Source organism: Schistocerca gregaria, chromosome 11, assembly GCF_023897955.1.
Source record: "Schistocerca gregaria isolate iqSchGreg1 chromosome 11, iqSchGreg1.2, whole genome shotgun sequence".
NCBI classification, from domain to species: Eukaryota; Metazoa; Arthropoda; class Insecta; order Orthoptera; family Acrididae; genus Schistocerca; species Schistocerca gregaria.
The window spans coordinates 65,437,465-65,464,383 of NC_064930.1; the positions used below are offsets into that span (position 1 = coordinate 65,437,465).

General features: G+C 44.5%; 1 protein-coding gene and 1 non-coding gene across 2 annotated transcripts in view; both read left to right on the forward strand.

Moving 5' to 3' along the window:
• The window catches only part of LOC126295469 (pleckstrin homology domain-containing family G member 5), a 1,663,439-nt gene that overhangs the window by 1,254,045 nt on the left and 382,475 nt on the right, over positions 1-26,919 (forward strand). The window lies entirely within an intron of this gene.
• On the forward strand, positions 7,286-7,360 carry Trnal-caa (transfer RNA leucine (anticodon CAA)). The gene has a single exon. It is a non-coding gene; the product is annotated as a tRNA-Leu (tRNA).

Sequence of the window (26,919 nt, forward strand, 5' to 3'; positions counted from 1 at the left end):
TCCGACCTTTATCAAAGTCGGAAACGTGATGGTATGCATTTGTCCTGCTTACACGAGGCATCACAACAACGTTTCACCAGGCAACGCAGGTTAACTGATGTTTGTGTATGAGAAACCGGTTGGAAATTTTCCTCATATCAGCACGTTGTAGGTGTCGCCACCGGTGGCAACCTTGTGTGATTGCCCTGAAAAGCTAATCATTTGCATATCACTTCATCTTGTTCCTGTCGGTTAAATTTCGCGTCTGTAGCACATCATCTTCGTGATGTAGCAATTGTAATGGCCAGTAGTGTACATGTGGAGAAACGATCGTGATAAAATAATGAAAATCAGAGGTCGCAGAGAAAGATACAGGTGGTGGCTTTTTTTGCGCGCGCTCTTCAAGAATGGAGTAATGAACAATTATTGTGGAGGTGGTTCGATTGACCCTCTGCCAGACACTTAGGTTTGATTTGCAGAGTATCGATGTAGATGTAGACGTAAGGTGAAAACAGATTAGATAATCGCATATTTCATGTTCTTTTCAAGTTAATACAACCTCAAGTTGATATACAATCATTAGTTAAATTCAGCACTTTCAGTATGTAACGAACACGGGTTCAGAGTGTTTAATGTGAAAGGGACGATAAATCATGGAGAAGCGTAAACACAAGAAACAATCGAAGACATCGTCTGTAGCGCATCACCACAGAAGCCTGGAAGATTTGGACCCCACGTGGAACACTTTATGCTTCAGCATGACAATGCGAGAACCCCGTCTTGCGCTGTGACATCGGCAACAATCCAACGCCTTCGGTTCACGATCTGTCATTGATCATCACCCATACTATCCCGACTTGGTCCCATCCGACTTTCATCCGTTTCCAAAATTTGAAGAAACGATCGTGCACTATGATAGCGATGAATCGGCGGAAGGGTAGCTGAGACCGTTGCTCCGTCAACAAAGTCGAAGATTCTACAGCGACGGTATCAACAAACTGGTATTTCGTTGGGAGAAATGTGTTCGGCGCTTGGGAGACTACGCTGAGAAATATGTAGAAATGAAGACTAAATATGTACAGTTTTAATAAAGTTAGTTTTATTTAAACAGCTACAAGAGTTTTAACATAAAAAAATCGGAGGCATTAATTTTCAGCACGCTCTCGTAGTTTCAGTATTTCACGACATGTCGCTCTGTGTACTCCTGCTACTAATATTGCATTTTTCCAAGACTTTTACTAAATTGTTACACCCGTCTGGTTAGCGAGGGCGGAAGTGACATCCACTTGCAGAGATCGTAACTTTTTAATCTTGATTGTTCGAGGGTGAGAGTAGAGGGTATAAGAATATACGTAGCGTCCATGATGGGTAGAAATTCCATTTCTAGGCAAACGATTTCCTGAATCTATAAAACCCAACAACCGTTAGCCAAAAACGCACGTCGGGCACAAAATTTAACGTATTCCAAATTTTAAAATGTCAAAGGATAAACTTCCGTCTATTTCGGAAGTGACACGACAAGTTCTCATTATTTTATTTCGATTGCTATCCATTTCGGCGAATCTTTCTTCGTTACAGATTGTCATACTGTTAAAATTAAAACATACTTTTGATCAACGACGCCGCACCTATTTTCATATTGAGTGAGCGGAATTTTTTTAAAAAATTCTTTAAATATTTAATTCAGTATGAGTTTATGTAGTACGGTTATTAAATTTCCGCGAATTATTAAGTATGTCTGGCATTTTCCTTTTTTGCGCAATGACTTTAATTTCCGTGTAATTGTGCTGAAATATTCGTCACAGTCTTTCATATTCGCAATTATTTAAAAACAAAAGGCTTGCGCAAGAAGAAAATAAAATTCCGGACATATTTAATCACTCATGCTATTTCAATAAGCGTACTATAAAAACGCAATTAGAAGTCAATTACTGTGCGATATTTAACGAATGAAACAGGATTGATTTATGGGATTGATTTATGATGTCGAGCAGGTTGCCTTTTGAAAAAAACAGTAAACACATGTATGATTCGCGTGCAATAATTGATTAATGATGTAGGTAGGGTTGCATGAGGAGATTTAATCTGCAACTTAGCTACAAATACACGGCTCGTTTGCGTCTCGAGACAACTAAATACAATAGATAGTGTAACCTAAAAGCCTGCTGTTCCTAAAACTTGTTTAGGAGACGTATTAAAAATGTATCACAGGAGTTTTCATTGTAATGTTCAATGTCGTGTGCACGAAATAGGACAGTTGTGAGTAGGTTGTTATTTTTAATTGAAGATGCTCCACATCACAAACTATTATGAATTGTTGAGGGCTTAAATACTAAACATAGCTAAGTGTGTGTGTAGCCTTTTACTCGAAAATCGGCTAAGTCCGAAAGGTTATTTCAGTCTTAGTACCAGCACACAGAAAGAGACTCAAAATACAGGTCAGTCCACCTTAATATGATACAAGTTCTCATAAAATGGTTTGTATTTTTCATCCAGAAATCATTGATAACAAGTCTTCCTTTTCTTGTTTGCTAAATGCTCTTTGCCCTTCAATTTCGTTGAACGTTCCGTTTCTGATATCACAAACGTTCACTCCCTTTCGTAATAATTCTAACATTTTTCCAAGTTTAGAATTCGATGAGGGCGCATTTGACTTCTCTGTCTCTGGGACTCTTTGCTGGGAAATGAAACGTAGTAAATAAATTTTCTGAACAAAGTACAGCATTTGAATCGACACTTGTTTGCAGCCTATACGGAAAGAAGAGCAGAGATTGTATATATCTTAAAAAGTATAAAGTAATATAGTACTAGAAAGTGTTACACACAATGATTTTGAGTTAACTATTAGTTAAGAACAATAAATGCGTTCAAATTCGAGGTTATATATCCTAAATGTGGACCTGCTGTCTTAATTTTCTGGAATTTCCTCATTCGTAAATGTTTTGTACGTTATACCACCAATGGTGATCGAAGTAGAGAGGATATAAAATGTAGACTGACAATGGCAAGGAAAGCGTTTCTGAAGAAGAGAAATTTGTTGACATCGAGTATAGATTTAAGTGACAGGATGACATTTCAGAAAGTATTTTTATGGAGTGTAGCCATGTATGGAAGTGAAACATGGACGATAAATAGCTTGGACAAGAAGAGAATAGAAGCTTTCGAAATGTGGTGCTACAGAAGAATGCTGAAGATTAGATGGGTAGATCACATAACTAATGAGGAGGTATTGAATAGGATTGGGGAGAAGAGGAGTTTGTGGCACAACTTGACCAGAAGAAGGGATCGGTTAGTAGGACGTGTTCTGAGGCATCAAGGGATCACCAAAGTATTGGAGGGCAGCGTGGAGGGTAAAAATCGTAGAGGGAGACCAAGAGATGAATTCACTACGCAGATTCAGAAGGATGTAGGTTGCGGTAGGTACTGGGAGATGAAGAAGCTTGCACAGGATAGAGTAGCTTGGAGAGCTGCATCAAACCAGTCTCAGGACTGAAGACCACAACAACAACAACAACAACAACAAATTCTCAGTTTCTTCTGCACATCTTATATCGAGCAAACTTTCTTTCTTCTTTTTGCCCCAATTTCGACATTATTAGCGTACAATTAAGCCGAAGCATTACCCTCCATTTTCTAAATCAGCTATCGGTACTTAGTAGACAATTGATAAACTGGTGAGCAACACAGCAAAGTTTGCGTTTTGTGATGGATATATGAACTGAACTCACCTCCGCGGCACACAGCCGGCGCATTGGCAATGTTACATACAGTGTCGTCCAAAATCAGAGCGACAAACAGGAATTTTGCAAGGTTGCTTTTATTTTGCCGTAAAACAGTATAAACAGGTGATAGACCAGTGGGAACCATGTAAATAACACAGAACGTAAGCAACTGCAACACGCATGACGGTAGACCAACGTGTTCTTCGTTTTTTCCAACTTGCACTCATATTCTGACAGCTGGTTAACGTGCTCAGTATGGGGTGTGACCACCTGTGGCATCAATGCAGCCCTGACAACGAGGGGGATGCTGTGAATGATGTCATCAGTCTCTTGTCAAGGCAGTGTCGCCCACTCTTCCTGCAGTGGCGCTCGCAAGTCTTGGAGGCTGGTTGGTGGATGTTGCCGCGATGCAACCCCTCTCCTTAGTGTATCCCAGACATGCTCTGTGCGATTCAAATCGGGAGAGCGAGCAGGCCACGTCATGCGAGCAGTGTCTTCCATAACCAAGGGGGAAAAAAATGGTTCAAATTGCTCTGAGCACTGTGGGCCTTAACGTCTGAGGTCATCAGTCGCCTAGAACTTAGAACTACTTAAACCTAACTAACCTAAGGACATCACACACATCCGTGCCCGAGGCAGGATTCCAACCTGCGATCTTAGCAGTCGCTCGGTTTCGGAGTGAAGCGCCTAGAACGGCTCCGCCAACGCGGCCGTACCGTTTCCGAGGAAAACATCAACCACCCGCGCTCTATGAGGTCGGGCATTATCGTCCAGCCGCGTGGTCTCAGGCGCATTGCCACGGTTCGCGCGGCTCTCACCCGTCGGAGGTTCGAGTCCTCTCTCGGGCATGGGTGTGTGTGTGTTTGTCCCTAGGATTATTTAGGTTAAGTAGTGTGTAAGCTTAGGGACTGATGACCTCAGCAGTTTGGTCCCATGTTGTTGTTGTCTTCAGTCCAGAGACTGGTTTGACGCAGCTCTCCATGCTACTCTATCCTGTGCAAGCCTCTTCATCTGCCAGTACCCACTCCAACCTACATCCTTCTGAATCTGCTTAGTGTATTCATCTCTTGGTCTCCCTCTACGATTTTTACCCTCCACACTGTCCTTCAATGCTAAATTTGTGATCCCTTGATGCCTCAGAACATGGCCTACCAACCGGTCCCTTCTTCTAGTCAAGTTGTGCCACAAACTTCTCTTCTCCCCAATCCTATTCAGTACCTCCTCATTAGTTACGTGATCTATACACCTTATCGAGAGCATTCTTCTGTAGCACCACATTTCGAAAGCTTCTATTCTCTTCTTGTCCAAACTATTTATCGTCCATGTTTCACTTCCATACATGGCTACACTCCAAACAAATACTTTCAGAAAATACTTCCTGATACATAAATCTATATTCGATGTTAACAAATTTCTCTTCTTCAGAAACGCTTTTCTTGCCATTGCCAGTCTACATTTTATATCCTCTCTACTTCGACCATCATCAGTTATTTTATTTCCTAAATAGCAAAACTCTTTTACTGCTTTAAGTGTCTCATTTCCTAATCTAATTCCCTCAGCATCACCCGATTTCATTTGACTACATTCCATTATTCTCGTTTTGCTTTTGTTGATGTTCATCTCATATCCTCCTTTCAAGACACTGTCCATTCCGTTCAACTGCTCTTCCAAGTCCTTTGCCGTCTCTGACAGAATTACAATGTCATCGGCGAACCTCAAAGTTTTTACTTCTTCTCCATGAATTTTAATTCCTACTCCAAATTTTTCTTTTGTTTTCTTTACTGCTTGCTCAATATACAGATTGAATAACATCAGGGAGAGGCTACAACCCTGTCTCACTCCCTTCCCAACCACTGCTTCCCTTTCATGCCCCTCAACTATTATAACTGCCATCTGCTTTCTGTACAAATTGTAAATAGCCTTTCGCTCTCTGTATTTTACCCCTGCCACCTTTAGAATTTGAAAGAGAGTATTCCAGTCAACATTGTCAAAAGCTTTCTCTAAGTCTACAAATGCTAGAAACGTAGGTTTGCCTTTTCTTAATCTTTCTTCTAGGATAAGTCGTAAGGTCAGTATTGCCACACGTGTTCCAACATTTCTACGGAATCCAAACTGATCCTCCCCGAGGTCCGCATCTACCAGTTTTTCCAGTCGTCTGCAAAGAATTCGCGTTAGTATTTTCCAGCTGTGACTTATTAAACTGATAGTTCGGTAATTTTCACATCTGTCAGCACCTGCTTTCTGTGGGATTGGAATTATTATATTCTTCTTGAAGTCTGAGGGTATTTCGCCTGTCTCATACATCTTGCTCGCCAGCTGGTAGAGTTTTGTCATGACTGGCTCTCCCAAGGCCGTCAGTAGTTCTAGTGGAATGTTGTCTACTTCGGGGGCCTTGTTTTGACTCAGGTCTTTCAGTGCTCTGTCGAACTCTTCACGCAGTATCGTATCTCCCATTTCGTCTTCATCTACATCCTCTTCCATTTCCATAATATTGTCCTCAAGTACATCGCCCTTGTATAAACCTTCTATATACTCCTTCCACCTTTCTGCCTTCCCTTCTTTGCTTAGAACTCGGTTACCATCTGAGCTCTTGATATTCATACAAGTGGTTCTCTTCTCTCCAAAGGTCTCTTTAATTTTCCTGTAGGCAGTATCTATCTTACCCCTAGTGAGATAAGCCTCTACATCCTTACATTTGTCGCCTAGCCATCCCTGCTTAGCCATTTAGCACTTCCTGTCGATCTCATTTTTGAGACGTCTGTATTCCTTTTTGGCTGCTTCATTTACTGCATTTTTATATTTTCTCCTTTCATCAATTAAATTCAATATTTCTTCTGTTACCCAAGGATTTCTAGCAGCCCTCGTCTTTGTACCTACTTTATCCTCTGCTGCCTTCACTACTACATCCCTCAGAGCTACCCATTCTTCTTCTACTGTATTTCTTTCCCCTATTCCTGTCAATTGTTCCCTTATGCTCTCTCTGAAACTCTGTACAACCTCTGGTTCCTTCAGTTTATCCAGATCCCATGTCCTTAAATTCCCACCTTTTTGCAGTTTCTTCAGTTTTAATCTACAGGTCATAACCAATAGATTGTGGTCAGAGTCCACATCTGCCCCTGGAAATGTCCTCCAATTTAAAACCTGATTCCTAAATCTCTGTCTTACCATTATATAATCTATCTGATACCTTTTAGTATCCCATAGGGATTGAAAAAAAAATATTGAAAAATTATCGTCTATCAGTACGAAGTCTGGATCCACAGCACCTCGCAAGAACCGCAAATGAGGTCGCAAGATCTCATCCGGTACCTGACAGCAGTCAAACCTTCGCTTATTCATCAGTACAATTTCATGAATAGTGTCTCGGTCCGGAACACAGTTTTAATCTGCCAGGAAGTTTCATATCAGCACACACTCCGCTGCAGAGTGAAAATCTCGTTCGTGAAACATCCCCCAGGCTGTGGCTAAGCCATGTCTCGGGAATATCCTTTCTTTCAGGAGTGCTAGTTCTGCAAGGTTCGCAGGAGAGGTAGGAGACGAGGTACTGGCAGAAGTAAAAAGCTGTGAGGACGGAGCGTGAGTCGTGCTTGGGTAGCTCAGTTGGTAGAGCACTTGCCCGCAAAAGGCAAAGGTCCCGAGTTCGAGTCTCGGTCCGGCACACAGTTTTAATCTGCCGGGAAGTTTGATGAGTAGAGGTTCCAGTGGTCAATACAATCCTCCTCGATATCGGTATCCTTCCATAATGTTTGAGTTCAGAAATCGAGTTCCACGTTCCGTCCGCATGCGAATCCATCGAGAATCACTTTCCAGACCAAATCGGGACTCATCTGTGAAAACAACATTAGCCCACTGTTCGACTGTCTTAGTAGCATGTTGACAGCTCCACTGTAGGCGTCCAGCGTCCCCTTCTGTGAAGACACGCCAGAGGTAAACAGATAGCAGGTCTGCAGCAATAAAGGCCACTCTGCTGAAGCCTTCTGTACACCTTTCGGATCGATCCAACACGTCCAGGGGATGCTGCGAGCTCAGATGCCAGTTGCCGTGCAGTACTAAGGCGGTGATGTCGTGCCCTTACAGCCAGATAACGGTCCCCTCTTCTGAAATCACACGCGGTCGTTGCTCCCCAGGTCTTCGGGATACGGTTTCAGTCTCTATAAAACTGTCCTCACATCCGAGAAACAGCAGAACAGTTCACATTAAGCCATCGAGTATGCGACTGCCCTGGTTCCCTTTCTTCCCGTGGCTCTCCAACACAGAGAGTCTGATAGGTATCTTCTGTGGGGCTTATTGCACCGCCTGTGACTGTGTACGCAGCCACTTTGCTCGTGGGAGTATCCGGCAAACAGTATCCCGTTTGATAGGAGCCCTGACCTCTCCGTTGACATGGCTGTCCGTTGATTTGAATGCCACCTTCCGCGCATAACACGATCGTATAGACATCTGGTTGACAGTTCGTGCGATTATAAACGTGAATAAGACACAGGATGGGGGAATAGCAGTTTGCTGTTTTCATTTTCTACACCAGGGTAAATGAGCAGTAATGCAAAAACTATTTTAAAAATGGCACATATCAGGTTTTTGGGTTACATTAGAAAGGCGGACGCGATGGAAGTCAGGTAAGTTCTGTCGATAGTCAGGTGATTAGAGTCGAATCACCGTCGCAGGTGGACAAATGGAATGACGTTACGAACAGGGGGTTATTCTGCAATGACCGATCTTTATGCGTTAGTGGAAACGGAAATTTTCTGCCTCACTGAGAAAATGTATTCCCACATGACGAACCACGGTTTGACCACGTACAGACTCAGAAAGTAGGAATACTGAAGTAACTACTTGGAGAACTGACCTCGTTACAGTGCCGGTTTTGGGATTCGGGGAGGTGAACCTGTCGGGTATACAATACACGAGGAAGGATGGCCATCCAAACAATTTGGATGTGGCCTTTAGCCTGTTTCCCACATATACATCTACACGGATACTCTGCAAATCAAGTTTAAGTGCCTGGGAGAGGATTCATTGAACCACCTTCACAATTCTCTATTATTCCAATCTCGTATGACGCGCCGAAATAACGAACACCTATATCTTTCAGTACGGGCTCTGATTTACCTTATTTTATCGAGGTGATCGTTTCTTCCTATGTAGGTCGGTGTCAACAAAATATTTTCGCATTGGGTGGGGGAAGTTGGTGATCTGAATTTCGTGAGAACATTCCGTCGCAACGAAAAACGCCTTTCTTTTAATGATGTCCATTCTGTGTCATTTCAGTGACACTCCCTCCCTTATTTCGCGATGATACAAAAAGTGCTGCCCTTCTTTGAACTTTGTCGACGTACTCCGCCAGCCCTATCTGGTAAATATCGCACACCGCCGGCCGGTATGTTTAAGTAGTTCTAAGTTCTAGCGGACTGATGACCTCAGAAGTTAAGTCCCATAGTGCTGAGAGCCATTTGAACCATTTGATGTTCTATGCGCGCAGTCCGGAACCGTGCGACTGCTACGGTTGCAGGTTCGAATCCTGCCTCGGGCATCGATGTGTGTGATGTCCTTAGGTCAGTTATGTTTAAGTAGTTCTAAGTTCTAGGGGACTGATGACCTAAGCAGTTGAGACCCATAGTGCTCAGAGCCATTTGAACCATTTTTTTAACCATTTGATCCCACACCGCACCGCAGTATTCTAAAAGAGGACGGACAAGCGAAGTGTAGGCTGTCTCCTTAGTAGGTCTGTTACATTTTCTAAGCTTCCTGCCAATAAAACGCAGTCTTTCGTTAGCCTTCCCCACAACATTTTCTTTGTGCTTCTTCGACATTAAGTTGTTCGTAATTGTAATATCTAGGTATTTAGTTGAATTTACGGACTTTAGACTGATTTATCGTCTAACCGTAGTTTAGCGAATTCCTTTTAGCACTCATGTGGATGACCTCACACTTTTCGTTATTTAGGGTCAACCGCCAATTTCGCACCATTCAGATATCTTTTCTACATCGTTTTGCAATTTATTTTGATCTTCTGATGACTTTATTAGTCGATAAACGACAGCTTCATCCGCAAACAACGTAAGATGGCTGCTCAGATTGTCTCCCAAATCGTTTATATAGATAAGGAACAGCAAAGGGCATATAGCACTACCTTGGGGAACGCCAGAAATCACTTGTGTTTTACTCGATGACTTTCCGTCAAGTACTACGAACTGTGACCTCTCTGACAGGAAATAACAAATCCAGTCACATAACTGAGACGATATTCCATAAGCACGCACTTTCACTATAAGCCGCTTGTGAGGTACAGTGTCAAAAGCCTTCTGGAAATCCAGAAATACGGAATCAATCTGAAATGCCTTGTTAACGTAAAATGTTTTGAAATTTGTCAATGGCACTCAACACTTCATGTGAATAAAGAGCTAGTTGTGTTTCGTAAGAACGATGTTTTCTAAAGCTGTGTTAAGTGTGTGGCAATAGACCGTTTTCTTCGAGGTAATTCGTAATGTTCGAACGCAATATATCTTCTAAAATCCCGCTGCATATCGACGTTAACGATTTGGGCATGTAGTTCAGTGGATTACTCCTGCTACCTTTCTTGAATATTGGTGTGACCTGCGCAACTTTCCAGTCTTTGGGTACGTATCTTTCCTGGAGCGCCCACGGTTGTATATTATTGTTAAGTACGGAGCTAATGCACCAGCGTACTCTGAAAGGAGCCTAATTGGTATACAGTCTGGACCAGAAGACTTGCTTTTATTAAGTGATGCTTCACCACTCCGAGGATATTTACTTCTACGAGGGTCAGTCAAAAAGTAATGCCTCCTATTTTTTTTTTCTACGTTTAATTGTCAGGAAATTTAAATGCAATTACATAGGTTGAAAACCACAACATTGAGGATCATTTTGTCATTTTTCAATGTTATCTCCGCCCATCTCTACAGTTTTGGTCCATCTTCGAACAAGGGCATGTATCCCAGCACGGTAAAAATCACAGCTCTGCTTCCTAAGCCATTGACGCACGGATGTTTTGACGGCCTCCTCATCTTCAAAATGAATCCCACGATGAGCTTCTTTTAGTGGCCCGAACAGATGGAAGTCTGATGGTGCCAGGTCAGGGCTGTGTGGGGGATGAGGCAAAACTTCCCATCCAATTTTGACAATCTCGTCAGAGGTGTGACGACTGGTGTGTGGTCTTGCATTGTCATGCAAAAGAAGAACATCTGCCATTGATTTTGTTGGGCGAACTCGCTGAAGACGTGCTTTAAGTTTTTTGAGGGTTGTGACGTATTGAACAGAATTTATTGTGCATCCCTGCTCCAAAAAATCAACCAGAATCACACCCTCTGTATCCCAGAAAACTGTTGCCATAACTTTCCCTGCCGATCGCACAGTTTTGAATTTTTTCTTCCTCGGCGAGCTTGTGTGACGCCACTCCATTGACTGCCTCTTTGATTCGGGTTCAAAAAAATGCACCCATGTTTCGTCCCCGGTCACAATTTTTTTCAGAAACTCATCTCGCTCCAAACGGAAGCGCTGCAAGTGTTGGGAGGCTATTGTTTTCCTTGCCTCTTTATTCTGATCGGTTAACATTCTTGGAACCCACCGTGCACAAACTTTTGAGTACCCCAATTGTTTAATAATCGTGATCACACTGCCTTTACTAAGAGAAATAATGCGACACACTTCATCTGCAGTCACCCGACGGTCACCACGAATGATGTCATCAACTTGCTGAATGTTGTGTGGAGTCACTACACTCACCGGCCTGCCGCTCCGCTTTTCGTCAGTCAACGGTGTTTGCCCTTCAGCTTCCTTACAACGACGAACCCATCGTCTAACAGTGCTGACATCCACTGTCACAACACCATACACCTTCTTCAGTCTTTCATGAATGCGTAAGGGCGTTTCACCTTCTGCATTCAAGAATTCAGTCACACAACGCTGTCTCAAACGAACATCGATGTCGGCCATCTTACAAACTTCTGCTGTGCTGCCACCTGTTGACACAGAAAGTTACTACTGCAGTGGATTGCAGAAGAAGGTTTGAGGAATGGCGCCAAATTCAAATTTTTCACTTAACTTAATTTTTTTAAGTAGAAAAAAAATGGGAGGCATTACTTTTTGACCGACCCTCGTACGTTACTCATGTTGGCAGCTGTTCTTGATTCGAATTCTGGAACATTTGCTTGATCACCACCACCAGCGTTCTTCCCGAAGGCGAGCCCCCACGTGGTAACCCACCATCTTTCAAAACATCCTAGTACAGCCACCAACTAACAGAAGACTCTGAGTGAAATTCTTAGATCAAGAGGTTGTGTTAGGCCGCGTCAAACCAATGAGAATCCTGACGAACCCTCCCCCCCCCCACCTCCTCCCACGCATACAGCATCGGCAAAAAATAAAAGAAAAAAGGAAAAGCGGTGCACAGTGAATCGATGTTACATTATGGTCCTGTGCACTCATACCGACCCTTCGGGATAACACTACTAAAGCGCAATGTTAGAAATACTGCGTTACGTCTTTGCCATCCAGGACAATCACAGGCGTCCCGTGTGAGTTTTTGGCTCTCGACCCGGGGATGCCCTACAAATTATTTCCGCAGACTTCGTGTGTGCGTGTGTGTGTGTGTCTGTCTATAGGGTCGGACCTTTGCTCGGCTGAACAATTTTATCTCTTTCTCGCAGTGTGTGGTCGGCCGGCGAGCGGCGAAACTTTAAAAAAACCCATTCTCGTCGCTCCGTTAGCGTCGCGTTACAGTATAGCCAACCAGGGGGCACTTTTTTATGCCCTTCCGAAGAGCCCGACCTCCATAAAGCGCGACGTAATAAGTCCACATAAACAGCTCCGTAAAACTCAGCAGCGGAACAAAGTTTCGCCCTTCTCTCCCTCTCTCTCTCTCTCTAAGTGTGTGACTCATTCATTTCGCTCTGTCTCCTGTTTATTTTCTTCCCCGCTATTTCATACCTGGACAAGCGACCCGGTCTGCTTCGCTTCGTGCGTCCATCATACCGTCACAAGGCGAGTGCGGCAAGACTGATATAATGATATCGGTTTTTAATTGTCCTGGGGCCAAAACCAGCATAAAAAGCAAAATAACACCGGTTTCTGATCGTAATGAGGCCAACAACCGCATAAAAACGCAAAAGATACCCCATACGCCGTAATTGGGAGTTATGGAAGGGAGGAACCTCCAATATAACTCTCTTTTCATACAATCTGTTTATTTAACAATACAGGGTGATTCAAAAAGAATACCACAACTTTAGGAATTTAATACTCTGCAACGACAAAAGGCAGAGCTAAGCACTATCTGTCGGCGAATTAAGGGAGCTATAAAGTTTCATTTAGTTCTACATTTGTTCGCTTGAGGCGCTGTTGACTAGGCGTCAGCGTCAGTTGGTGCTAAGATGGCGACCGCTCAACAGAAAGCTTTTTGTGTTATTGAGTACGGCAGGAGTGAATCGACGTCAGTTGTTCAGCGTGCATTTCGAAAGAAGTATGGTGTTAAACCTCCTGATAGGTGGTGTATTAAACGTTAGTATAAACAGTTAACAGAGAATGGGTGTTTGTGCAAAGGGAAAAGTTCTGGACGGCCGAGAACGAGTGATGAAAATGTAGCACGCATCCAGCAAGCATTTGTTCGCAGCCCAGGAAAATCGACTCGCAGAGCTAGCAGAGAGCTGCAAATTCCACAATCAGCTGTATGGAGAGTCCTACGAAAAAGGTTAGTTATGGAACCTTATCGTCTGAAATTGGTTCAAGCACTGTCTGCAGCTGATAAGGTTAAAAGAATCGATTTCTGTGATTTTATCCTTGCTCAAATGGAAACAGATGAATCTTTCGTTTCAAAGATTGTGTTTAGTGATGAAGCATCTTTCCACACTAATGGGAAAGTCAACCGTCACAATGTCTGTATATGGGGCACTGAGAATCCGCGGGAAACAACTCAGTACGTACGTGACTCGCCTAAGGTGAACGTCTTCTGTGCCATTTCAGCCAATAAAGTTTTTGGTCCCTTTTTCTTCGGAGGTGCTGCTGTAACTGGACTACAATATCTGGAGATGTCAGAGAATTGGCTGTTCCCTCAGCTCGAACAAGAAGCACAACAATTCGTATTTCAGCAGGATGGAGCGCCACCACATTGGCACTTATCTGTCTGTAGCTACCTGAACGTCAACTACCCGAGGCGATGGATCGGCCGCCAGGCAGCCCGTGACAGAGCACTTCATCACTGGCCTCCAAGAAGCCCTGGTCTTACCCCCTGCGATTTTTTCTTATGGGGGTATGTTAAGGATATGGTGTTTCGGCCACCTCTCCCAGCCACCATTGATGATTTGAAACGACAAATAACAGCAGCTATCCAAACTGTTACGCCTGATATGCTACAGAGAGTGTGGAACGAGTTGGAGTATCGGGTTGATATTGCTCGAGTGTCTGGAGGGGGCCATATTGAACATCTCTGAACTTGTTTTTGAGTGAAAAGAACCTTTTTAAATACTCTTTGTAATGATGTATAACAGAAGGTTATATTATGTTTCTTTCATTAAATACACATTTTTAAAGTTGTGGTAATCTTTGTGAATCACCCTGTATATAAACTGTGTTTTACAGGTAATCGAAGCATTTAACCACAAAATTTTCGTTAACAAAATTAAAAAATTTGCAAAACTCATTTGACCTTAAACCTTTAAAAAATGGCTCTCAGCACTATGGGACTTCCAACTGCTGAGGTCATCAGTCCCCTAGAACATAGAACTACTTGAGCCTAACTAACCTAAGGACATCACGCACATCCATGCCCGTGGCAGGATTCGAACTTGCGACCGTAGCGGTCGCGCGGTTTCAGACTGTAGCGCCTAGAACCGCTCGGCCACTTCGGCCGGCTAAATCTTTAAGTTGACTAACTTTAACTGTATTCTTCGCTGTTATACCAGCAACTGAACGTTGTCTATAGCCTTTAGTTGCTGCGCAAACTTTGTTTATACGTACTCGTGCTCGCAGGAGGTTAGATGATGTGCTAACGCTTTATATTTTTGGTGTAAAGGACATGGTTGTGTTGAAGATGCTTCTTGGTGGGTTAACTCTGTATTATCGTAAATTAAGTGTTGACCTTGAATAAAAAGACTCCACGTTGATCTTGCCCAAAGCGATTCTTCTTGGTGTTGTAGCTCCCTGAGTCACTCTGGAACGGTCTGGGATGCTCTTTAGGCCATCTGCGACGCCCCTGTGTCTCTGTGGATGTGTGTGTCTCTGTGAGCCGTAACCAGTACCAGAGCTAAAGACGTGCTCGGTTACGTAACGCAACCGCGTAAAGAAGCTCTTAATGGTAGTGGGTCTTAGTTTCTGGCGAGGATGGGTACGGCACAAGCCCTGGAGATGTGATTGCAATGGCGCGAAATCGGCCATTAGTTCAATTAAAAAAAAAAAAAACAATGCATCCTCCCGCCTCGCCCCCCCACCCACCCCCGCCCGCACTCCCAGGCCCGCACAGGTAACTCCATAAATATTTGCGCGGTCAGCGAAAGGCAGCCTTTTGTGATTTATTTCTCTCGATAAAATTTGTGGCTCTCCGGCGTTAATTCCGGCCTTTTGTGTGGCACGCTCCGGCACCACAGAGCTGACCTCGGCACGCAAACTCACCCGAGTGCAAAATTACCCCGCCACTGGCACAGAAAAGTGGACAAGTTATCTTTCCGCTGTCGGAATACAGCGAGCCCGCTGCACACCGGAGCGAAAAGAAGAGAACGAGATTTCTGTGTGGTGTAAACGTTGCGCGAGCGTGAGCAGGTAGCATTTGGTCTTCTTCGGTTCTCATACCAACAGCCTCTCCTGTATACTCTATATACGCACGACCTAGAACGCATACTTACTCCCCACACAAAAATCCTACAGTATGCTGATGATATACACTCCTGGAAATTGAAATAAGAACACCGGGAATTCATTGTCCCAGGAAGGGGAAACTTTATTGACACATTCCTGGGATCAGATACATCACATGATCACACTGACAGAACCACAGGCACATAGACACAGGCAACAGAGCATGCACAATGCCGGCACTAGTACAGTGTACATCCACATTTCGCAGCAATGCAGGCTGCTATTCTCCCATGGAGACGATCGTAGAGATGCTGGATGTAGTCCTATGGAACGGCTTGCCATGCCATTTCCACCTGGCGCCTCAGTTGGACCAGCGTTCGTGCTGGACGTGCACACCGCGTGAGACGAAGCTTCATCCAGTCCCAAACATGCTCAATGGGGGAATGATCCAGAGATCTTGCTGGCCAGGGTAGTTGACTTACACCTTCTAGAGCACTTGGGTGGCACGGGATACACGCGGACGTGCAATGTCCTGTTGGAACAGCAAGTTCCCTTGCCGGTCTAGGAATGGTAGAACGATGGGTTCGATGACGGTTTGGATGTACCGTGCACTATTCAGTTTCCCCTCGACAATCACCAGAGGTGTACGGCAAGTGTAGGAGATCGCTCTCCACACCACGATGCCGGGTGTTGGCCCTGAGTGCCTCGGTCGTATGCAGTCCTGATTGTGGCGCTCACCTGCACGGCGCCAAACACGCATACGACCATCATTGGCACCAAGGCAGAAGCGACTCTCATCGCTGAAGACGACACGTCTCCATTCGTCCCTCCATTCTCGCCTGTCGCGACACCACTGGAGGCGGGCTGCACGATGTTGGTGCGTGAGCGGAAGACGGCCTAACGGTGTGTGGGACCGTAGCCCAGCTTCATGGAGACGGTTCCGAATGGTCCTCGCCGATACCCCAGGAGCAACAGCGTCCCTAATTTGCTGGGAAGTGACGGTGCGGTCTCCTAAGGCACTGCGTAGTATCCTACGGTCTTGGCGTGCATCCGTGCGTCGCTGTGGTCCGGTCCCAGGTCGACGGGCACGTGCACCTTCCGCCGACCACTGGCGACAACATCGATGTACTGTGGAGACCTCACGCCCCACGTGTTGAGCAATTCGGCGGTACGTCCACCCGGCCTCCCGCATGCCCACTATACGCTTTCGCTCAAAGTCCGTCAATTGCACATACGGTTCACGTCCACGCTGTCGTGGCATGCTACCAGTGTTAAAGACTGCGATGGAGCTCCGTATGCCACGGCAAACTGGCTGACACTGACGGCGGCGGTGCACAAATGCTGCGCAGCTAGCGCCATTCGACGGCCAACACCGCGGTTCCTGGTGTGTCCGCTGTGCCGTGCGTGTGATCATTGCTTGTACAGCCCTCTCGCAGTGTCGGGAGCAAGTATGGTGGGTCTGACACACCAGTGTCAATGTGTTCTTTTTTCCATTTCCAGGAGTTTATGTTTATTCTACTGCTGCTTCATATCTTCAGGCCAAAACGGCATTAACCACAACCATCGCACACATCGATGAGTGGCTCTCTGTCAATGGGCTGGAGATCTCGTCTGAGAAATCAGCAGTCATTCCCAAGTCGACGACAGCTCGCACTGAAGATCACATTACCTGTGGCAAGCACACCTTCCAAATAAAATCTCACGTTCGATTTCTGGGGATGATTTTTGACTCTCGGTTAAGCTGGGTGCCCCACATCCGATCCACCGTTACCAAGTGCGAAGAAGGTTTAAACGTAATCATATCACTCACTCGTGTCTGGTGGGGATCGCACCAAAGTGCCTTACTCACCATGTACCGGGAGATAATTCGATTTCGATTTGACTATTGCTGTCAATTGTACCACACTGCGTCCAAGATTCATCTCTCCAAATTATATACTCTTCAGTATAGAGCCATTCATACCTGTCTTGGAGCCATGCGGTCGACACCCACCAACGCCCTTTTAATAGAAGCTGGGGAGATGCTCTTGAGCATTACTCACAAATGTTATCCGACAAATTCTACATTCAAGCCATGGCCATTATGGACAGTTCCGTCAATCCAAGTAGAGACTGCATTTATAGACTGTGGATTGCATCCCACAGAAGGAATAAAGTGCCAGCCGTTTGTGCCAGCTTTGACACTTGGTCACCTGTCATACATTCTATACGGCGTTCAGCGCATCTACCTGTTTTTGAATATGATCTTCAAACGCTCTGCTCCCAGATCCCAGTCCATTATTTAAGTTCGACCTGATTGGACAGTACTAATGTCAACGTTGGCTTCGTCTCGTTCAAGCACAATGGCCGGGTTTTCTCTGTGTATTTACCGATGGCTCCAAAATTCCGCAAGAAGAGTGTACAGGATTCGCTTTTTCCTGCCCTCAGACCCAGATCCGCAAAACCTTCAAACTGCCTACGAGCACTTCTGTTTTTACGGCGGAGACAGTGGGCAGTTTTGGAAGCACTTAAGTTTGTCTCTAGCACTTCCTTCCCCAAGGTATTGATAGTATCTGACTCGCAAAGCGTTCTTAAAAAGATTCAGTACAGTCGATGGAACAAAACAACCAACAGTTATATCTTGGGTGTGATATCTGAATATGTTCGCAGCACACGCACGGGCCGGACGATCCATTTGCTGTGGGTACCTTCCCACTGTGGTATCCTCCATAATGACGAAGTTGACGCATTAGCCAAACAAGCGGCAACCTGAGGCACCGTCCTGGATGTGCACCTTCCTTATACAGACTACTTACGTGCAGTCAAGGATCACGCAAGACAACAATGGCAGGAAACGTGGAACGTTTCTCAACAGACAAAATGTGGTTATTACGCAGTGCTACAACCTCGGATTCCTTCACAGCCGTGGTTCATGAGGACACATCTGGACCGATCCACGATTTCTACCGTCATAAGACTCCGCTTCAATCATGCCTCTTTCCCTCAACATCTACATCGGATCAACGTTTACAGTTCACCAGCCTGTGAGTGCGGTCCTGAGTCGGAAATTGATGTCAACCGCATCTTATTTATGTGCCCCAAATTTCGACCGTGAGCGGTTGGTCTTTCTGAAGACATTGCTGAGTATGGGCTACCATCTTCCTCAATCAGCTTCTTCTCTTTTGTGCACTAAAGACGTTCGTCTGTATAAAGTGATAGTTAACTTCATCAAGGGTACTGGTCACAATCTGTAGGTTTTAATGGTGTACGTAAATTATAAACATGTCTTGCTGATGGAGATATTTCAGAATTGGTGTGAACTGTAAGCCAAGACACTTTAAATTATTTTCCAATTCAATTCAATTCAATTTTTAAAACAGTATGTACAAAACTGTAACAGTTAAGCTTTTTATTCTTGTAAATATGCATTTCTGTATTTGTTTATTCAATTATGTGTACATCGTCACTATGTGTTGCCGATGGCTAAATTGAGTACACACTCAAAGGCCAAATACACAAAAAAAAAAACAGTGGTCCATCAAAGCAAGTTCGTTTGCTCTCCGCTTCGGCGCTAGCACTACAGCAAGCTTTTTCGTCTGCTGTTTTGTCTGCTCCTGCCGTCGTTCAGGGACGTAGCCAAAGGAAACGTAGCCAGCAAATTGAGACTACACACGACTTAGTGGCCATGTAGTGGAACTGAAAGATATTTTAATTTTCAATCATGCGAAGAGAAGAGATATGTATACTCCATCATAAGAATAAACCCCATGTTAACATTACACTGCGTATTCTTCCGCGTTTGCTGGAACCTCACGGGATTTCGTTTCGCGTGCAGCAAAAGCCAGCCCGTCCCGAGTACAGTCAAGTACGATAAATGAGGACACGTTTTAAGCTGCGCATTGCGCGTACATCTACTCACCCATAATACGGGACAACAGCTTCACCGGCGCATTTGACTTGACCAGCCGTGGCCAGGCAACTGATCCAACTAAACCACAGTGATATCTGCAGCTGTAGTAAACACGTAAATGCCATATAATTTTTGAACAGAAGCAAATAACGGTAAAACTAGACCGATACGCTTCTTCGGGGATCTGAGGGAAGAAATGACAGTCTTACGTAACATAGTACTGTAATTAAAAATGAGACTGATGAAAATTCCTGACTTTAACTTTTTTCTGCATGAACTAAGTGCGGAGCGCCGCTGGGATTTCACTAGGAGCTGCTTTCAAGTTCTAAGGCCTCCGATTTTTTTTCTCCGGACTGGAAAGAGATAGAAACATGCGCATTGTTTTAAAATGAGGCCGCGTTCGTTGTCAGTACGTCCCAGAGATGGCAGCACCGTACGGCAGGTGGAATTTTACCGCCAGCGGCGAGAATGAGAACTGTTTTCAATACCTAAAATGGCGACGTTTTCCTTACTCGAACAGCGTGCAATCATTCGTTTTCTGAATTTGCGTGGTGTGAAACCATCTGAAATTCGTCGACAGCTGAAGGAGATGTGCTGATGGAGTTACGGATGTGTCGAAAGTGCGTTCGTGGGTGCGACAGTTTAATGAAGGCAGAACATCGTGTGACAACAAACCGAAACAACCTTGGGCTCGCACAAGCCGGTCTGACGACACGATCGAGAAAGTGGAGAGAATTGTTTTGGGGGATAGCCGAATGACTGTTGAACAGATCGCCTCGAGAGTCGGCATTTCTGTGGGTTCTGTGCACACAATCCTGCATGACAACCTGAAAATGCGAAAAGTGTCAGGAGTTGGCATTTCTGTGGGTTCTGTGCACACAATCCTGCATGACAACCTGAAAATGCGAAAAGTGTCAGGAGTTGGCATTTCTGTGGCTTCTGTGCACACAATCCTGCATGACGACCTGAAAATGCGAAAAGTGTCCTCCAGGTGGGCGCCACGAATGCCGACGGATGACCACACGGCTGCCCGTGTGGCACGTTGCCGAGCAATGTTGACGCGCAACGACAGCACGAATGGGACTTTCTTTTCGTCGGTTGTGACAATGGATGAGACGTGGATGCCATTTTTCAACCCAGAAACAAAGCGCCAGTCAGCTCAATGGAAGCACACAGATTCACCACCACCAAAAAAATTTCGGGTAACCGCCAGTGCTAAAAAATGGTGTCCGTGTTGTGGGACAGTGAGGGTGTAATCCTTACCCATTGCGTTCCAAAGGGCACTACGGTAACAGGTGCATCTTACGAAAATGTTTTGAAGAACAAATTCCTTCCTGCACTGCAACAAAAACGCCCGGGAAGGGCTGCGCGTGTGCTGTTTCACCGAGACAACGCACCCGCACATCGAGCTAACGTTACGCAACAGTTTCTTCGTGATAACAACTTTGAAGTGATTCCTCGTGCTCCCTACTCACCTGACCTGGCTCCTAGTGACTTTTGGCTTTTTCCAACAATGAAAGACACTCTCCATGGCCGCACATTCACCAGCCGTGCTGCTATTGCCTCAGCGATTTTCCAGTGGCCAGAACAGACTCCTAAAGAAGCCTTCGCCGCTGCCATGGAATCATGTCGTCAGCAGCGTTGTGAAAAATGTGTACGTGTGCAGGGCGATTACGTCGAAATGTAACGCCCGTTTCATCGATTTCGGGTGAGTAGTTAACTGGAAAAAAAAAATCGAAGTCCTTAGAACTTGAATGCACCTCGTCTGTAGTTAACTGTTGAAGCCACTGAAGGAATTACAATCAGTCGACTGGTAATCTCTGAAATTCTTCCATATCGGCCTCTTGAGGAAAGCGGTACATTTCAGGACTGGTACTCTGATACTGAGGCCGTCAGCAACAGATTCCCAAGCCATCAAAGAGTCGACATTTCCTGCTCCTCTTCTTTTATGACGCGCTGTTCTGTATTTCACTATCGTTCGCGAGCGACGTGTCACAAATCTTCGTGCATTTGTTCTAGTAAGTCTGGCCGCTTAGATGTCTTGTTATCTCTCGCGACAAATCCCTTAGGCTGGCCGCTGTGGCCGATCGGTTCTAGGCGCTACAGTCTGGAACCGCGCGACTGCCACGGTCGCAGGTTCGAGTCCTGCCTCGGGCATGGATGTGTGTGATGTCCTTAGGTTGGTTAGGTTTTTAAGTAGTTCTAAGTGTAGGGGACTGATGACCTCAGATGTTAAGTCCCATAGTGCTCAGAGCCATTTGACCATTTGAGCCAAATGCCTTAACGTGGCTCCAGATCAGTTCTGTTGGGTTCAGATAGCGGTGGTTCGGTGAGAGCTGTAAAAATGCAGCATCTGTACAGCGTGTTCGACGCCGTGAAAATGGTTTTCAGTGTTTCCACGATGTTTATCATTGTGGCTCGTGTGAGACCACATGTGTCTTATAAAACAATGGGCATATTCAAACAAAGAGTGTTTGATTTTTCATTTTTCTACAAAAAAATTAAGTGTGTGATGTTTTCGTAACTTCAATATCTGTAACAAATCTTTTGTAATATATCGATAATTAATAATATGTATTTGCAATGAAAACAGAATTCTGCTTCTGATATGTAATTAGAAACCAGAAGACGCCTTTTTTCTTCAAAAAATGATGGTTAAGTATGAGTTAACTACTACATATTGATAAATTTAATATTTAAATGATTCAGATATTGAAACTGAACAAAAAAAAATTGTTGAATATAACGGGTTTCGAACCACCGCCCACCAGCCCGCTTGATAACAAAGAGACGATGCTATTCATTGCACCACAGTTACAATCAAAATTGCGTTAGCTCAAATGACTAAATATCGCTGAGTCTGCTCATAGGGGCGGTACTGTTATGAAAAAAAGTTCCTATACGGAACACTGGGGAGGCGTTTGTGGAGAGAGAAAGGGATATGTGATGACAGCCAGTGGCGGATACAGAAAAACCTCAACAATTAGCCTTTGGCCCGTATTTTATCCCTTTAAAAGCGAAAGTGGGAACAAACAAAAAAGACCATTAGTTTGTTCCCTTTTCAAACCCGCCAACCTTCATCAAGATTGATTACAGACACTTTAAAATTTGTCGTTGAAAACCACCACTGGCTTGCTTGTTCTTTCTTGCGTGCCTGCAGGTATTTTTCATACTTGACGCGCTCCTCTTGCATAGCGAATAGGCTATGGTCTAGCAAGCAGCGGTGTTCAATAGAAAGGACCATTAATAGAGTGCCAGCACTAACTAGAAGTAACTGCGGAAGGGTGTGTAGTATACGGTAACCGGGAGTTACCGTACTTGGACCCGCGGACAGCTGATTATAGGCAGAGATTTTTCTCTCTCTTTAAGAAATAACACGCCTTTCTAAATACACTGAGGTTAAAAAATTCATGGGACAGCAAATTGCACGTATATACAGGGTGGTCCATTGATCGTGACCGGGCCAAATATCTCACGAAATAAGCGTCAAACAAAAAAACTACAAAGAACGAAACTTGTTTAGATTGAAGGGGGAAACCAGATGGCGCTATGGTTGACCCGATAGATGGCGTGTAGTACCTAAAGAAATATTAGTGTTTCAGTTGGACAATTTTTTTCGCTTTTGGATAGATGGCGCTTAATAGTAACGATCATATGGCCCTCAATTTTAGACGAACAGTTGGTAACAGGTAGGTTTTTTAAATTGAAGTACAGAACGTAGGTACGTTTGAAGATTTTATTTCGGTTGGTCCAATGTGATACATGTACCTTTGTGAACTAATCATTTCTGAGAACGCATGCTGTTACAGCGTGATTACCTGTAAATACCACATTAATGCAATAAATGCTCAAAATGATGTCCGTCAACCTCAATGCATTTGGCAATACGTGTAACGACATTCCTCTCAACAGCGAGTAGTTCGCCTTCCGTAATGTTCGCACATGCATTGACAATGCGCTGACGCATGTTGTCAGGTGTTGTTGCTGGATCACGATAGGGAATATACTTCAAATTTCCCCACAGAGAGAAATCCGGGGACGTCAGATCCGGTGAACGTGCGGGCCACGGTATGGTGCTTCGACGACCAATCCACCTGTCATGAAATATTCTATTCAATACCGCTTCAACCGCACGCGGGACATCCATCGTGTTGGAAGTACATCGCCATTCTGTCATTCAGTGAATATCTTGTATGAACATGGGTAGAACTTTACGTAGGAAATCAGCATACATTGCACCATTTCGATTGCCATCCATAAAATGGGGGCCAATTATCCTTCCTGCCATAATGCCGCACCATGCATTAACCCGCCAAGGTCGCTGATGTTCCACTTGTCGCAGCCATCGTGGATTTTCCGTTGCCCAATAGTGCATATTATGCCGGTTTACGTTACCGCTGTTGGTGAATGACGCTTCGTCGCTAGATAGAACGCGTGCAAAAAAATCCGTCATCGTTCCGTAATTTCTCTTGAGCTCAGTGGCAGAACTGTACACGACGTTCAAAGTCATCGCCATACAATTCCTGGTGCATAGAAATATGGTACGGGTGCAATCGATGTTGTTGTAGCATTCTCAACACCGACGTTTTTGAGATTCCCGATTCTCGTGCAGTTTGTCTGCTACTGATGTGCGGATTAGCCGTGACAGCAGCTAAAACACCTACTTGGGCATCATCATTTGTTGCAGGTCGTGGTTGACGTTTCACATGTGGCTGAACACTTCCTGTTTCCTTAAATAACGTAACTATCCGGCGAACGGTCCGGACACTTGGATGATGTCGTCCAGGATACCGAGCAGCATACATAGTACACGCCCGTTGGGCATTTTGATCACAGCAGCCATACATGAACACGATATCGACCTATTCCGCAATTGGTAAACGGCCCATTTTAACACGTGTAATGTATCGCGAAGCAAATACCGTACGCACTGGCGGAATGTTACGTGACGCCACGTACTTATACGTTTGTGACTATTACAGCGCCATCTATCAGAAAGCGAAAAAAGTGGTCCAACTAAAACATTCATATTCCTCTACGAACTACACGAATATGTAATAAAAATGGGTGTTCTTATTTTTAAAAACGCAGTTGATATCCGTTTGACGTATGGCAGCGCCATCTAGCGGGCCAACCATAGCGCCATTTTGTTTCCTCCTTCAAGCTAGACAAGTTTCGTTCTTTGTAGTTTTTTCGTTTGATGCTTATTTCGCGAGATATTTGGCCCGGTCACGATCACTGGACCACCCTGTAGAGGGTGGTATCGCGCACATAAGGTATGAAAGGGCGGTGGAGCCGTCATTTGCACTCAGGTGATTCACTATAAAAGGTTTCCGATGTGAGTATGGCTGCACTACGGGAATTAACAGACTTTGAATGCGGAATGTTAGTTGGATCTAGAAGCATGAGACATTCCAGTTTAATCGTTAGGGAATTGACTACTGCGACTGTTACGTCGCGAATCAATGCGCAGTAGCATTTATTGGACTACTTTGCAGTACACTTGGTAGCTTAGGAGCCGTTGGCGGAGATTGGAACAGCCGCTTGTATCTTAGCGTGACATATTCGCACCTGTCCCTAACCTATCCGTGGGAAGCGGTACCTGTGTCTTTATTTATTTATTTCATGTTCCGTGGGACCAAATTAAGGAGAAGTCTCCATGGTCATGGAACGAATGAATACATGAAATTATAGCACGATAGTAGAAGCAGATAAAATGAAATATAAGAAACGTATTCAGGCGACAATTCGTAAATTTAAATAAAGAAAATCAACAATGTAACACTGGAATTTGCTTAGTTTTTCAGCTCTTTTAGGAGCTCCTCGAGAGAATAGAAGGAGTGATCCACGAGGAAACTCTTCAGTTTGGACTTAAAAGTGTTTGGGCTACCGCTAAGATTTTTGAGTTCTTGTGGTAGCTTATTGAAAATGGATGCAGCAGAATACTGCACTCCTTTCTGCACAAGAGTCCAGGAAGTGCATTCCACGTGCAGATTTGATTTCTGCCTAGTATTAACTGAGTGAAAGCTGCTAACTCTTGGGAATAGGCTAATATTGCTAACAACAAACGACATTAAAGAAAATATATACTGTGAGGGCAATGTCAGAATTCCCTAACTATTGAATACAGGTCTACAAGGGGTTATTGAACTTACACCACACATAGCTCGAACAGCCCGTTTTTGAGCCAAAAATACCCTTTTTGAATCAGAAGAATTACCCCAAAAAATAATACCATACGACATAAGCGTATGAAAATATGCGAAGTAGACTACTTTTCGTGTTGAACTGTCACTTATTTCAGATACTGTTCTAGTGGTAAATAAAGCAGCATTTAGTTTCTGAACAAGATCCTGAACATGGGCTTTCCGCAACAGCTTACTATCTGACTTCTGAAATTTTCCCGGCGTATTTGTTCTTCTAAAAATTTCCGGGTATGCAGCCGGATCCCGTCGACATTCTGCCACGATATTTCGGCCCAGAGACGTCCGGCCATCATCAGGTGAGTACACAACTACTGAAGAGCCCAGGTGCAGTCGCGGTATTTATGCCGATTCTCGTGCACGTGTTGACATGCGCGGCATAGCCGAGTTGTACGTGCTGCCCTCGGTGGTGAAAGTAAAAGATCATCTAGTCATTGAGTATCGAATGACGCTGTCTATTCCGCTGTGAATGTATAATTTTAATAACAGGATTCCAAGTTTTATCCAGTTGAAAGCCGTTGTCACGATTTATAAGATTATCGGCAAGACGTATTTCCACTGATTCCTTGATTAGAACACTTAGAGAAGGTTTTTAAAGAGAATGGCTACACTTCACGCCAAATAAGAAAGGCCATGCGCAACTGTCATAACAAGAAGCAGCGCACTGAGGACGCTGATGACGACTTTAAATCAACTGCGTTTCTTCCATACGCCGGGAATGTGTCGTCGAAAATAGGCCGACTACTGAAGAAGAATAAAATCAAGGTTATCTTCCGTCCACCAGCAAAGAACCGGGCCCTGGTTGGATCCGTTAAAGACGATTTACAACTGAAGAAAGCAGGCGTCTACAAAATTCCCTGTGAGTGTGGCTCTGCATATATTGGCCAGACGCCAAGAACTGTCCATGAACGATGTACAGAACATGAAAGATACACCCGTCTGCGGCAACCGTCAAAATCGGCAGTAGCAGAGCACTGTATTTCATTGGGACATTCAATGGAATACAATGGAACAAAAACTTTAGCTCCGGTTTCCGGATTTTGGGATTCCGTAATCAAGGAATCAGTGGAAATACGTCTTGCCGATAATCTTATAAATCGTGACAACGGCTTTCAACTGGATAAAACTTGGAATCCTGTTATTAAAATTATACATTCACAGCGGAATAGACAGCGTCATTCGATACTCAATGACTAGATGATCTTTTACTTTCACCACCGAGGGCAGCACGTACAACTCGGCTATGCCGCGCATGTCAACACGTGCGCGAGAATCGGTATAAATACCGCGACTGCACCTGGGCTCTTCAGTAGTTGTGTAC